This window comes from Pongo abelii, chromosome 5 (assembly GCF_028885655.2).
Source record: "Pongo abelii isolate AG06213 chromosome 5, NHGRI_mPonAbe1-v2.0_pri, whole genome shotgun sequence".
NCBI lineage: Eukaryota > Metazoa > Chordata > Mammalia > Primates > Hominidae > Pongo > Pongo abelii.
Window position 1 is genome coordinate 133,330,706 of NC_071990.2, and position 14,960 is coordinate 133,345,665.

At 40.0% G+C, this 14,960-nt stretch overlaps 1 protein-coding gene and 2 pseudogenes across 1 annotated transcript in view; 1 reads left to right on the forward strand and 2 right to left on the reverse strand.

The window, feature by feature from the left end:
• Positions 1–14,960, forward strand: part of ENPP1 (ectonucleotide pyrophosphatase/phosphodiesterase 1) — an 81,071-nt gene that overhangs the window by 5,494 nt on the left and 60,617 nt on the right. The gene's annotated exons all lie outside the window — the stretch shown is intronic.
• On the reverse strand, positions 5,726–6,411 carry LOC100435644 (selenoprotein K pseudogene; annotated as a pseudogene).
• LOC100435267 (volume-regulated anion channel subunit LRRC8B-like) lies at positions 12,287–14,738 on the reverse strand (annotated as a pseudogene).

Sequence of the window (14,960 nt, forward strand, 5' to 3'; positions counted from 1 at the left end):
CAAGATTGATGGTTTGCAGACATGACTTCACCCTCTCCTTGCATACCCTTAAGGTCTTGTTTATAACTTGATGTCTTGTTGCCACAGAGCCTGTTTTTGCGGTCTTATTTCTATTGTAACATTAATGCTGGTCAATTGTTACACCTCAACTCCAAAAGGGAGGGAGTATAATGAGGTGCGTTTGACCTCTCTTCCTATTTTGACTGAGACCTCAGTTTTTTGAGGTTTCTCTGGGGTCTCCTTGGCCGAGAGTAGGTCCACTCAGTTGGTTGAGAGCTTTGGATTTTATGTTTAGTTTACAACTTTTCAGGAGAGCTGGTTCATAGGCTCCTTCATCCAGGTGCATGGATATTTCCATTCTTATTTCAGAAGGAGAAAGCTGATGTTTTCCAAGCAGGGTAGAATGTAAGTTAAGCAAATAGAAGAGCCTTAGGCCAGGGAAGGTTAAAGCTTTCTGTAAGCTTTGCCAATTAACTTTTCATGATTCCATTTATTTATTCTTCCAGTCTGGAAGACTGAGTGTGGTTTGCACAATGGAAATGCCGATCTATCCAATCTCAATCAGCTTCAACCACACAAGATAAGATTTCTGGCGGAGCACAGTGGCTAATGCCTGAAATCCCAGAACTTTGGGAGGCCGATGTGGGAGGATTGCTTGAGCTCAAGAGTTCACGACCTACCTAGGCAACATAGTGAGACCTCATCTCCACAACATGTGGTAGGACTTCCAGAAATGGAGAATGCAATGAGTTCATGCTGGTACGAAGCACTGATTTTAGAGAAAAACACCAGGTGGTGGTGGGAAGTCACTGTGAATCCTGCTGACCTAAAGAAAAAAAACCAAGGCAAAATTAATGTAATTATAGAGCTTTATTTGGGCCAAATTTGAGGAATGCAACCCAGGAGCATAGATTCAAGTTGCCCTGAGTATATGCTGTGAAAGAGTTCTTTATAAGAGGCAGAAGCTGGCATTATTTGAGATTTGGGTGTAAAAATTATAATTCAATTAGCTTCCTTTTCCTTCCCTTATAATCCATTATCTGAACTCTAGAATACGGAAGGAAGAATGTTCAAACTAAGTCTCTGCTCTTAATCAGACTTGGAGTTGACATTGCTCCTTCGGTTTATAAAATTTGTTATCTGTCCAGCCATAGTTGAACATTTTAATTCAAAATAACCAGAGCATCTTAAAGAGGCCAGAGAAGTGTTCTCTGTGTCCCTTATGGTATTTGTTTCACATGTTCTAATAAAATACATAAAGGATTCCTAGGAACCCAAGACTGTTGTTTTTACTATTAGGCAGAGGATAGTACCTGACACTCAGTGTCAGCTTTTAATTGCTTGAATGAATGTACTGCATTTTTAGTTAGACTGAGCCACACTTTGATTTGGAAAAGGGGAAGATGGGAAGACTGAATACACAAGCAGGGACCCATAGGGTCTGTGATGGTCAGGAATCCACATAGAGATGACACTTGGGTATAAATTCAGGGGTAAGATTAAAACTGGGATATAATTTTATTTGGGTATAGGGAGATGGAGGAGATAGTGAAGGAACAGAAGTGCCCAACTAAGGTGAAGGTGCCTAAGAAGAAGGCAGATGGGGCCTCTGTGATAACTTGGATTCAGAATCAGAAATCTAGTCAGTGAACATTCTCGCAGGTACAAACACTCCAAGTGTGGCAGTTGGCATGTATGAAGGAGAGCCTCCTTCACTTACACCAAGGCCTCTTTGGTTTTGGTAACTTTGCTGCCACACCCTGAATTCAGTGATTCTTCGCTCTTCTTCAGCATTGCTTTCTGTCCCTTCTTTTCTTCTGCCTTGAATCTTGTTCTGGTATTTCTTTCTCACCATTTATAGCTCAGCTGTTTCCACTCCATGTTATCTCTTTCTTAGGGATACGCAGCTACTGTTTCAAAAACACTTTGCTAATTTCTATTTCACTTGTTTAGTTAACTTTGGACACTCAGTTTTGTCATCTCCTGCCCCCATCATGTCCTAATCATGACTCTGAAGAAAATCCCTGGTGGTCACATTGTCGTGCAGGCTGAAGTGCAGTGGAGTGAACTTGGCTCACTGCAACCTCTGTCCGCCTCCCTGGTTCAAGTGATTATCCTGCCTCAGCCTCCTGAGTAGCTGGGATTACAGGTGCGCACCACCACACCTGGCTAATTTTTTTTTTTTTTTTTGTATTTTTAGTAGAGACAAGGTTTTGCCATGTTGGCCAGGCTGGTCTCGAACTCCTGACCTCAAGTGATCTGCCCACCTCGGCCTCCCGAAGTGCTGGGATTACAGGCGTGAGCCACCACGCCCGGCTCTATCAGCTTTTCATCTTCATCCAGCTGACTCTTTTTATCTTAAGTAGCAATGTTAAAGGTAAATGAAAATAGTTTCATATTCAATTTTGCTCTCAAGTTTGATGAATACCATTGTAAAATATTTGTGTGACATTTAAGATACAGCAAATGTATTTCATCTATATTGTGGCCTTTTTGTACAAGTCAGAGAACTTTATCATGATTTATAACTTTTTTTTCTTGCTATGGGGAGAGGCATTTAAGTTCCAGACAACTTAGGAACAAATAAACGTTTGGAATACAACTTGTAATTAGAGATCTGCTTTTGGTTAAAATAAGCATGCCTCCATCAACCGTAGAATATCCCCCAAACAAGAAAAAATAAACAAGAAACCTTTTAGCAAATGAGCTCAGGGCCGAACATAGATTACTCTTCTAAGCATAAATCTTGTGCAACAAAACCTGATACTCAGAATTCTGACCCAGCTCAAAAATCCATTGTCATCAGATAAAAACTAAGTTATGCATTTACCAAGGAAAGGCAATGTAGTAACACATTTAAGGTTTTTCAAAAGAGTGACCAGAATGTTCAGTTAAGTATTAACGAGAAGACTATTTTCTGAGTATTCTAGTTATCTGAGATTTAGTTGCAAGAATTAAGATAATATCTGTAGTGTCTTTGAAAAATTATTTTTACCTTTTTTTACTTTTAGTTTTTAGAAGAAGTGTTGGTAGAAATGTAGGTGGTAGAAGTTTAGATGGTTATAATCATTTTTGTAGCACTTGGCAGTTTTAAAAAGCATTTCCCATATATTTTTGATTGATCCTCAATACTCAACAACTGTGAAATAGGAAACTATGATGACAGTCAATTCTGCTTTACAGATAAGGAATCTGAGGCTCAGTCAGGGATTCAGTCAGGTTTCCATGCAGACATTATTGTGCATAAAAACCACCTGGGAAGTGTTAAAGACAGATTCCTAGGCTCCAATCTCAGCGATTATGATTTATTAGATTTGGAATGGACCCAAAGAATCCTCACTTTTTAACAAGCACCTCAAGTTATTCAGATGTAGGTGGTTCATTTACTCTACTTCTAGCAACAATGGGCTAAATTTATAGGCAAAAGCCACACTGTTAGTAAGTAATAGACTATGATGGTAACTGGAAGGACTTTCATCTACAGATTTTTATCATGGACTAATAGCTAATGCCATCCCATTCATTTGCTAAATGTTGTATCCTATTCATTAAGCTTGGCCTGCTGTTGGGTTTCCAACTCTCCTTTGCCCGCTTCAGTAAAACAATATGTAGTTAGAACCTAAGAAATTTCTGGTGTGGTGATGCTAAAGATTGCCTCTATATTGAGATATATATGTGTCTTCGGTAGTTCAGTGACTAGATTTTCCTGGGTGGAAGTCAAAATTAGTGCACTTGATTAGTGTGAAGTCAACAATCAACTGTTTCTGGGAGCTTCCAAAGTAGGTATACTTACGGGAAATTGTACTTTTCTTCTTAGTTTGAGTTTCCTTCCTGGCTTATTTTTAAATGCAGCAGAATAGAAAAATAGTTTTGATAGAAAGTGATTTTGGGCTGTGTGAGGTGGCTCATGCCTCTAAAGGAGGCCGAGGCAGGAGAATCACTTGAGGCCATAATTTAAGATCAGCCTGGGCAATATAATGAAACCCCATGTCTCTCTCTCTCTCTCTCGCTCTCTCAATCTCTGTCTGTCTTTCTCTCTCTCCATATATATATATACACACACACCCACATACGCACACACGTGTGTGTATGTACATATTTTATATATATATGTATAATATGCATAAGAAAATCATTCTGGAGGAAGTAAATTGTCACAGCGAATTGTCACAAGTGTTTCTCATTTATGGATTGACCATTTTCTCACCGTATTTCAGGACTTTGCACAGACTTAGCTGGCAAACATCCTGTAACAGGTGTGATTTGAGAGTCTTTAAAAAATCACTATCTTGGTTTTCAGGTGAATATTTTTGAGAAACTAGCTTGTTCCTAAAGGTGTGTTTCCCGATCCCCCTCCCGCTTAGAAAGCTTTTTTTGACATTAGCAAGCATCTGGGGGGGTCTTGATGATCTCTTATGGTTAGAGAGAGAGAATTGAAAAGAAACTCAGTAGATTAAGACATTATTTGCCCTTCCACTGTGTTGACTTTTACACCGTGGTATTAAAGGAGTGATGGCACCTTAGCAGAAGTCATTGCAATGACACCAATTGTACAAGTAGTCATGCACTTGCAATAAAAAAAAAAAAAGCCATTTCACTAAAAAGAACACCTTAGATGAAGCAGTAAAAACGTCCTTGATGAGGCTGGGCGCGGTGGCTCCCTCCTGTAATCCTTGCACTTTGGGAGGCCGAGGCGGGCAGATCATGAGGTCAGGAGATCGAGACCATCCTTGCTAACACGGTGAAACCCCATCTCTACTAAAAATACAAAAAAAATTAGCCGGGCTTGGTGGTGGGTACCTGTAGTCCCAGCTACTTGGGAGGCTGAGGCAGGAGAATGGCATGAACCCAGGAGGCAGAGGTTGCAGTGAGCTGAGATTGTGCCACTGCACTCCAGCCTGGGTGACAGAGTGAGACTCTGTCTCAAAAAAAAAGTCCTTGATGAAGCAGATTTAATAATCTGAAACCTAGATTATCTGTCTTTTTGATATTCTGTGTGACACAATTGGAAGTATGCATGTAGCATATCTGCTGCATACTGAAGTACTGTTGTCTAGAAGAAAAGCAGTTGTGCAGTTGTTTAAGTTGCAAGCTGAACTAATTTTTTTTCAAAGAACACCATTTTTCTTTGAAAGAACTGACAAGCTTTTTATTTAGACTTATTTATTTGACATATTTTCTCAAAAATGAGTGATGTTAGCTTGTCCCTTCAAGGAAAACCTATGAAGCTATCAGTTGTCTATGATAAAATCTGAGCTTCCAAGCAAAAATTAGAATTTTGAAAAACTTGTATTTGCCATTTGAGTGTAACAGCTTCCTGATCTTTACACAAAATTGATGAAGACAGCGAGGAATGTGGGGTTTTTTTTCATGTTGTTTAATGACATGCGTTAACATTTGGAAGAATGATAGAACTTAGTGAACCAATATTTTCCAAAGGACGAGTGGATGATGTTACAAAATTATACATTGGTATAATTTCCATTCAAAGTGCAAGATAGACTAATGGATTTTAATGTAACAGTAAAGTTAATGTAACAGGAAAAGTTCAGTAATATCTTTTCCATTTTTATGCCATAATTTACTTTTTTCAAAAGACAAATAGATAAGAATTATTTCAAGAGCACAGATATATGCATACTATCGAAATGAATACAATGGGATTTATAAATGAGAACAAATTACCAATGAACAGTATTTCAGAAGTTGAAAAGGTGACACTAAATGTTAAATACACAGCCTTTTATTTATATTCTTCAGATTCAGTTTTTTGTGAATTTAATATAAAGATGAGGAGTTCATTTTACAACCTAAAAATACTTACTTGTTGAAACTATATTAATACTTTAATAAACTATACAAAAAAGATAATGAGACAAACGTGCATTTGTGGAACTGCATGTCAGTCAGCCAGTTCCCTGCAGAGGGAATTCTCAGCATTACCTCATTTATCTGTGAGGACACAGAGCAGTCCCTATTTAGACATACACATTTGTCTACTGCTCCAGCATGGCCAGCCCCCCACTTCTTGATGGTTTCTTTCTGCTGTGAATATGCATGTCCAGTTGTCTGCTTCGTAGAGCAGACATTTACCTTCCTCATCCACCAGCCATTGGAGGAGGACTGGGGCCACGCAAATGATTGATTCGACCAATTCTTTGGGGAGAGTTTCCCAGGGGCCCTCTTCCATCATCATATCTGGAATCAGATGAGTTTCCATAGCTTCTTTTTTTTTTTTTTCCGCATCTTGCTGAAGCAGAGTTTTGAAAAGCAAAACCACAAACTCAGCTGTTCCCCAGAAGAAATCTGTTATCAAAGATAATCTCCATGGAGACTGACTCCAGCTGTCCAGCACTTGTCCATTCGAGATGTAAACCATCTTGCCCCCCTTCCCTGCTTCGGAGCGACTGGCCATACTTTAAGAAATTGCTACTTTTAGAATTTTGGTGTGGTTTTAAAGAAGAATGTCCATAGTCATCTGAAAAGGCATCTTAGGGTTGTTAGTAACTTTTAGAAGTATAATGGGATCCTGATAAGCAAAATTTTGTGAATATATTTACAAATATTTAGGAAATAGGTGTACATTCAGTAATATTTTCAGTAATATTTTTAAGAACTAGGGGATGTGAGGGCGATCTGGCTGTGACATCTATCACCTCCTTGATCACCACGGCTGATTTGGCTATCTGGCTGGCCAGGCGGGTGTCCCCTTCCTCCCTCACTACTCCACGTGTGTCCCTCCCGAAGATGTGCGCTCAGTTGAAGAAGATGACTATCTCCCATAGACGAGAACCAGTCTTTGGTCAAGGGTATATGAGTAGGTGCACTCCCCTGCTAGAACCTCCAAATAAACTCTCAAGAACTAGGGAGAGGAGAGTGAAAATTAACCTAGTTACAATGATTGTATCCTTACATTCTTTGATAAATTTCAAAATACTTCTACATCTCCTACCTCATTAGTCCAAACCACAGCTCTGCTATTATCCATCCCCATGTTAGAGATGAAAAAATCATGGCTCAGAGAAAGTTTGGAGACTTTCCAAGATCACAAAATTAATAATTCTGTTAATCTCATCTCTGTAGTTTATTGGTGAATAGTTTTGGAGTCAGACAAAATCAAGTTTAAATCCTGGTACTGTTACTAGCTGTTTGAATATAGACAAAAAAGTTTCCTAAATAGTACCACAACTGTAGCATAGAGACAACATCATATTAGAGTGTGTTAGGAGAAGTAAACTATATAATGTGTACAAAATGGTGCATAATATGCCCTGAATAAGTGGTTTTTTCTTGTTATTGTTGATAAGCTTCAATGTGACTGAGAATTTTTTATTTTTCCTTACTCAGAAGGCGCTTTACATCCTTACTACCCAAGCTGTGGTCTGCAGACTGACATATCAGCATTATCGTCTTAGAATCTGTAAGAAATGCAGAATCTTGGGCCCCACCCCAGACCTACCAAACCAAGGTCTGCATTTTCATAGATCCTCAGAGGTTTGTCTGAACAATTAAGTTTGAGTATCAGCACTCCATAAGGCTATGAGACAGCACAGAAGGCACCACATCTGGAATTTCCGTAGCTGGGAATTCAAATTAACCCTTGCTGTGCCACTGACTTCATACATGGTGTTGTGATTAGAAACCTAAAACAAAATGAAAAAACTCGGTGGGCCTCCATGACCTCAACTGTGGTTGCATTAGGTTGAATTGGTGCTACCTCTGGTTGCATTTGGCACCTTTCCTTCCGTGAACCTCAGCGGCACATGGATACAAGTAGCCCCATTGCTCTTGCACATATAGAACACGACATAGTCTCCTCCCTTTGCATATGCCGTCTCCGTCTTTCAGGAACCTGCCTGTGCTCTCGTGTGTTGCTTATAATTTAATTGCCTTCTTTTACTCTGCACTGGCTTGTCCTTTAATTGCTCTTTATTGCCCTTAGCGTTGCCAATCTTCTGTCTTTGCTGTTACCCGATAACATTCAGATGTTTTTCCAATTCAGCCATCCATCTATCAAAATATCATGTAGATGGTGCTTTCCATCGCACGATCAATGGAACTCTCCAATTCCAAGTTTCCACTGCAGTCCCCTCTCAACAGTCAACAGTATACTTGACACAAAACCAAAACAAAGGAATCTTATACCAATGCTTTTTCAGGTGATGTAAAATCAGGTTAAATGTCCTTGGCCCAGAGTTTATTCCATAATACTTCATCATCCAAACACACTAGCTTCCTATAAACTGCCACCCAGCACCACTTCGATTAGAATCTCTGGGATACTAGGAAACAGGTGAATGAAATATTCATGTGGGAACAGTGTGGTTTAGGAGCATTATGAAGAGACTCTGTCAGTCTTATCTGCTTTTGGATTAGTCGGGGAAATAAGCAGGAAACAAGTCTACTTGGACACAATGTATTTGAATACCTTACTAATCAGCACAAAGGAGGTAAATGTGAAGAATATTGACATTTGTAAGTATTTATACATTTGTTATCTCTTAGAAACTTTCAAAGAAAAAGAATATTGAGTATTATGGAATGATTCAAGCAAAGGTCTTCAGAGACAGGGATCATGTAAAGGGTCTAAACTTGAATCACAAGAATCATTTGCTATGTGACCTTTGAACAATTACTTTCTTTCTTTGACTTTCAGTTTCCTTAACTGTAATATGAGGAGTTGGATTAGATGGGTTCCTTCTAGTTCCAAAATATTTGTTTTGAGAGCTTATATTTTCCCCCTTGTTATAAAAATACTATCTATTGCAAAAAATTCAGAAAATATAAAAAAGTATAAAGAAGAAAATGAAAATTGCTTTTGGGTTTTTTCCCCTCCAGGACTTTTCTATGTGTACATATCACTTTAAAAAAAAAACAAAGATGAGATCACTTTGTGCATATTATTCTGTTGCCTTTTTTCATTTATATTCCATTATGAAAGTTTACCATTGATAGACAGCTTTATAATGTACTTTTCATAAGTAGGATTTTGAGACTTTTATTTTAGTATCCTCAGTTCAATAGGTAGTCTTTGAAACTATTTCTATGCATACTTTAGACATTCTCAGTCCCCAAGAATTTCCAGCTTTTTGGTACGTGTTTGTTTTCTGTTTTTTTCATTCCTTAGCTCCATCTCTATTGCTTATGTCTCTTTCTCATGGTTAAATTACTAGTTTTTCTAAAATAATAACTTCTCTGCATTATGTTTCTGCTCAGAATTTTTCTGGGACTGCCACAGCACACAATGAGAAAATATATACTCCTAAGCCGAGACTGGTTTTTATTTCTCACACTTGGGTTAACAGTAGATGTTAATCACTGTAGGGCTCACCATGAATAGTTTCATCCATTCGTAGCAGTGCTGAAAGTCTGTGACATACGTGTTCAGTCATTTATGAGTTAATATTTGTCAACCACTTAGAGCAGACCCTTGCTGGTAGTAAGTGCTGTGTGTGTTTGTTAAATACATACATACCTATTTGTGTTTACTATTTGTCCGGCCCTATGCTAAAGACTTATCTCCTTTAATGGGCACAGTTCTGTGAGGTAGGAGGGAGCAAATCTGTTGGCTTGGGAGTGTCTGGCCTAGCTCCCATACTTCAGTGGGACTCAGTATCCTATATGTTGTATAGTACATGCAATATTATGTGCATACTTTGTATTTAGGAGTTTGTAGGGCTCAGATATGTTTCAGTCAACTGCTGCTCGGATGGCACTTTGCCCATTTAGAGAGTCAAAAAAGGACTGAAGATGCATATCTCTCATCAGCATTCCACACCTCTGAAGCACGCCTTCTATGACATTCAGCTCAGCCTTGTACAGTTCTCCAAATACACTTTGTACAGATTATATCTGTTTTCTACCCCACAGTGATTTTTTTAACCTCTCCTTTTCTCACCCAACATCAGGCACCCAGCAAGACCCAACTCAATGTGTCCTCTCAAATGAAACATTCTTTAGATGCTCTTTGGCCCCATCTCCCTGTCCCAGAACCACTCAATTGCTACTGAATCCTGTTGAGGCCATAGAGCTTAGTGAGTAAGGGCCAGACCCTGGAGCCAGATTGCTGGAGTGTAAATCGCATCTCTGCCAATAATTGCTTTGGGTCTTTGGGCAGGTCCCTTAACTTCTCTGTGTCATAGCTTCCTTGCCTATTAAATGGGGATAATAATAGTAGTACCTCATAGGTTTGTTTTGAGGGTTAGATGGATTCATATTTATAAACTAATGAGAAGAGTGCCTGGTAGTAGATGCTAGATCAGGGTTCAGTATTGTTATTGCTATGGTTTGTAACTTATTTAACAAATATGTGGAGTTTTTACTGTGTGGGCAGTCTGGTGCAAGAGGCTGGGGGCTAAATGGTCAAAGGGAAAGTTTACTTACTGTCTGTTTTTTGGGTTTTATCTGAGGGGGCCAGATATTTGTCAAAGAATTACACAAGAATATCTCAAGTTGCAGCTAAAATAAGTGCAGCCCAGAAGCTGTGTACATAGCGAGGGGGAATTAGCCTTATCCAGGAGGTCTGAGAAGGCATTTCTTAGGAAGTGACAGGGAAGCAGAAGAGGATTATGAGAAAAGGCAGCAGCAGGGGAAAGGCCCTGGGAGAGGAGACGACATGGCCCATCCCAGAGCTTGGAGGAGGCCAGGATGACTGGTGTGTAGCGCTGAGTGGAGTGTAATGGGGATGAGGTGGGAAGTGTTGCCAGAGCCATCTCCAGGCAGGATTTTTGTTGTTGTTGTTGTTGTTGTTGTTGTTTTTTGAGACGGAGTCTCACTCTGTCACCCAGGCTGTAGTGCAGTGGCGCCATCTCGGCTCACTGCAACCTCTGCCTCCCAGGTTCAAGCGATTCTCCTGCCTCAGCCTCCCGAGTAGCTGGGATTGCAGGTGCTCGTCACCATGCCCAGCTAATTTTTTGTATTTTTAGTAGAGATGGGATTTCGCTGTGTTGGCCAGGCTGGTCTCAAACTCCTGACCTTGTGATTCACCCACCTCGGCCTCTCAAAGTGCTGGGATTAGAAGTGTGAGCCACCGTGCCCAGCCGGTTTTTGTTTTAAGAGCAATTGGAGGCCGGGCGCAGTGGCTCACGCCTGTAATCCCAGCACTTTGGGAGGCTGAGGCTGGCAGATCACTTGAGCCAAGAGTTCAAGACCAGCCTGGGCAACATGGTAAAACCCCATGTCTACCAAAAATACAAAAATTAGCCTGTCGTGGTGGCACACACCTGTAATCCCAGCTACTCGGGAGGCTGAGACACCAGAATTGCTTGAACCCGGGAGGTGGAGGTTGCAGTGAGCCGAGATGGCACCACTGCACTCCAGCCTGGGTGACAGAGCGAGACTGTGTCTCAAAAAAAAAAAAGCAATTGAAAGCAATTGGAAATCACTGAAATATTTTTCTGTTTGGTTTCTTTTTTATTTTTATTCTTAGTGACAAGGTCTGATTTACTTTTGGAAAAGTCATTTTATAATAGCTTTAGTGGCACAAACAAAATGAACAGGAGCCTGCAAACTATGATAGCTTTAGTGGCACTAACAAATCAAAGGGAGCCTGAAAAAAAAAGAGCACACTGTCTTTTTTGTTATTGTTGTCAATTGACCACTTCGTAACTTTTTTTTTTCCTGCTAGATTTTGAGTTCATAGATGTGTTCACTCCAAGATGATAACCACTAGCTACATGTGGCTATTTAAATTAAAATTTCATTTAATTAAACTTTAATGAAGCAAAAAGTTTATTTCCTCAATCACCCTTGCCACATCCGTAGTGCTATGCAATGGCACATGGCTAGTCACTTTCATATTGACAATACAGATCTGTGGAACATTTTTAGCATCTTAAAAACTTCTTTTGGATAGCATGTAAAAATTGTGATATTATAGTTTTTAAAAAATACCTTGATAATTCTCCAATTAACAATGATGAAAATGTACATAGTACTTGTTCAAGAAACATTTACTAGAAGGCAAATTAAAAGGGTTAAGATGTCAATGTTCTTATAAATATTATTTTAAGATTCCTTATCCAAATGATTATTGAATATGATTAAGTTGATTTAAGCCTAAATATATACATGAAGAGGTGACACATTTCTAAAATTGTGTTCCCTTTCTAATTATAGGCTCATATATTAATTACTAATTTTTTTCATAATAGTCACCCATTTTTCATCTTTATTAACTTAGAAAATTTTACTTCTTATTTAAAGCCCTGGAGCATACTTTTAAAAATGATTTTGAAACATGGGTCTCTTCATTAGGTCAACATTTGTCTAAGTACATTTATAAATATTATGTTACAGGAAGAGGAAGGGTATTGAGCAAATTCTCTTCAACAATCAGACAGCTCTGTTTTAGGGACTGATATCCTTCCATTCCAGTTCAGGAGGAAGTGTTTCCAGGTAATTTCCAATGAACTCCAGATGAGTAAGCTTTGACAGCTCACCCACATGAGGGGACAGACTCATCAAGCTACTTTTCCCCAGAGGTAAACATTGCAGCTTTTTGCACTGAAACAGCCCATCTGGTAGCATCTCACTATTGTTGTTGGTCACAGCACAGTACTGCAAATTACTCAGATACTGGATTTCTTCTAGAATGAAGGTCAAGTGGTTATAGCTTAGATTCAAATAATGTAGTTTGCTGCATAGGAAAAGCTGCAAGGGCAGATTCTCAATAAGAACCCAAAAGAGCTGCTGTAGGTTAGATAATGCCCCAATTTATCCAGGAATATAAGTAATGTTATTGTGCCATAACTTTAAGCAGGAAAGATTCTGAAGATGCTGACAGCTAATGATCTCTTCCACAGTTTTAAGGTTATTTTCCTTTAGGTCTAACTCATGCAGATTATTCAGGCTGAAAATGGAGTATGGAATGCATTCCAGGTCACAGCTGATCAGTTCTAGGCTTTTCTTATTGACCGTCATTTTCAAGTTGTTCAGCACAGCCAGTTTGCTTCCTTCATTATCAAGGGACAATTCTGCAGTGAAGGCAAGAGGTCTGCAATGACTTGTGGGATCTGGGAGAGGCTGCTTTTCAAGTAGAGGGTCCTTGGATTTTTTAAGTCCTGAAAGCCGTCTAACCGCACAGTACTGAACTGTTCAGGGAGAACACAGCCTCCCTCTGTGGGACAGAAAAGGTTCCCACACAGGGGAAAGATAAGGTTCCTTCAGATTCTTCAGGTGAAATACCCAGCATGGGATTTTTCCCATTTCAGGATGCTTCAGGCAGAGGATTTTAAAATTCTGCTCCAAAAAGCCAGTGCAGGATGGTCTACTACCAGAGATGAATGGTCCACCTGAAGATCCTTGAGGGTGACCAGCTGTGAGACGGCAGACGGCAGCTTCACCTCCGGGATCTGCTCCAGGCTTAGCACCTCCATTTCAGTGAACTCAAAGACATTTGTCTGGAAGACTGTTGAGCATAAAAAGATGCAGTTCTATCTTGTCTTGGACATTTTCCACAAACTAATGTTTCAGTTTCTCAACTGTCCATTCGTTACTGAGGTTGATCTGTTTCAGTTTGTTCTCACTGACCTCTGATAGGAATATGGAGAAGCGTCTGGAATAAAAAGGATCATACTGATTAGCCAGATGAAGGATGAAGGCAAAGTCATTCTTGACATCAGGGATGTCACTATAGTTGCTTTTTTCTCTTAACACCTCAAAGGAATACTGCTTCAGGGATCTCCTCAGCATCCACCACAGCCTGTAGGAGGAGGTCAGACTGTAGAGTATATCCAAAATGGCATAAAATGAAGCCAGAAGCTTTAAGATTTCTGTGAAGGAATAGACACACTGGTAGGTTTATATCCTGTAAAAGCCTACATGTCAACTGAACAGTCAATTTAAAGAGTGATGTAGGTTAAAAAATATGGAACATAAGTTATGATGAGCACAAAATGACTTTGACTATTATCTGCTTCAGATACACACTATAAATGATGTCCTTCTGCTCCACGTGCATACGGAATCTTCTCACTTTTTCAAAGATGGCTGTGGCCTGTTGCCCCTTCTTCTTGTCCAGGCCACCGGAAGTTGGGCTTTCTATACCAGCTGACTCCAAATCCGGCTGCGGGTGGGGCAATGACTGCTTTCTGGAATCTATGTCAGTTGAACACCCTGAGGACGAAAGCAAAATCTTGGACTCGGAGAGTTTCAGAGGCCTCACTGACTGCTCGGCCACTGTTTCTGACAGGGTGCAGGTGGTCCATGGAGAATTGAAGCACTTATAAAGGATGGCCACAAAATGCTCAAGCTTGGAGCTGGTACCTGGGGTAGTGAAGCCATAAGTTGCTGCAGGCTGCAAAGAAGAGTGTGTGCAAGAGCACCAGGTAGGGAAAGAACTTTGCAAACCAATGGAGCTGTTTCTCGTAACAGACAGCATTGATGTAGGAGTACTGCTGTCAGTGGAGGTCGTACTGGATTCCGAGTGGGAGCGGAAAGTGGTGTCCCGGGATTAGAGGATGTGTTTATGCTGGCTTTCAGGATGTTCCAAGGCATGGTGCAGTGATTGTCAAATTCCACTTTGTATGAAGACAGCACAGAAGCCTGCTCTGTGTCAGCTGGAGAGCTCCAGCCAGCATGTCCACATGATCAGCATGATGTAATACCAGAAGACATCCTACCATGATTTTAAGATGTGATAAGATGACTGGGTGTCTGCTAGTAAACATTTTAGCTCGGTTAGTGTAATCATGACTTTCCCTTGTAGGAGGACAGAAATATAATGAAAAAATATTAAATAAATCAGAAATGCTTCAATCAGGTGATCTATACCTTTTGGTTTCTTAGACATACCATCTCTGTGTTTGTCTTCATTCCTATGAATGCTGGCCAACTGGAACCCTGCAATTAGTCTCAAATTGAAAAATTTCCTGTCTTTGGCCACAGGGTCAATGGTGGATGAGGCTAATGAGTGTGGTATTGAAAACACGGGGTTTTCAGTACCTGTGGGCCATCCTGGT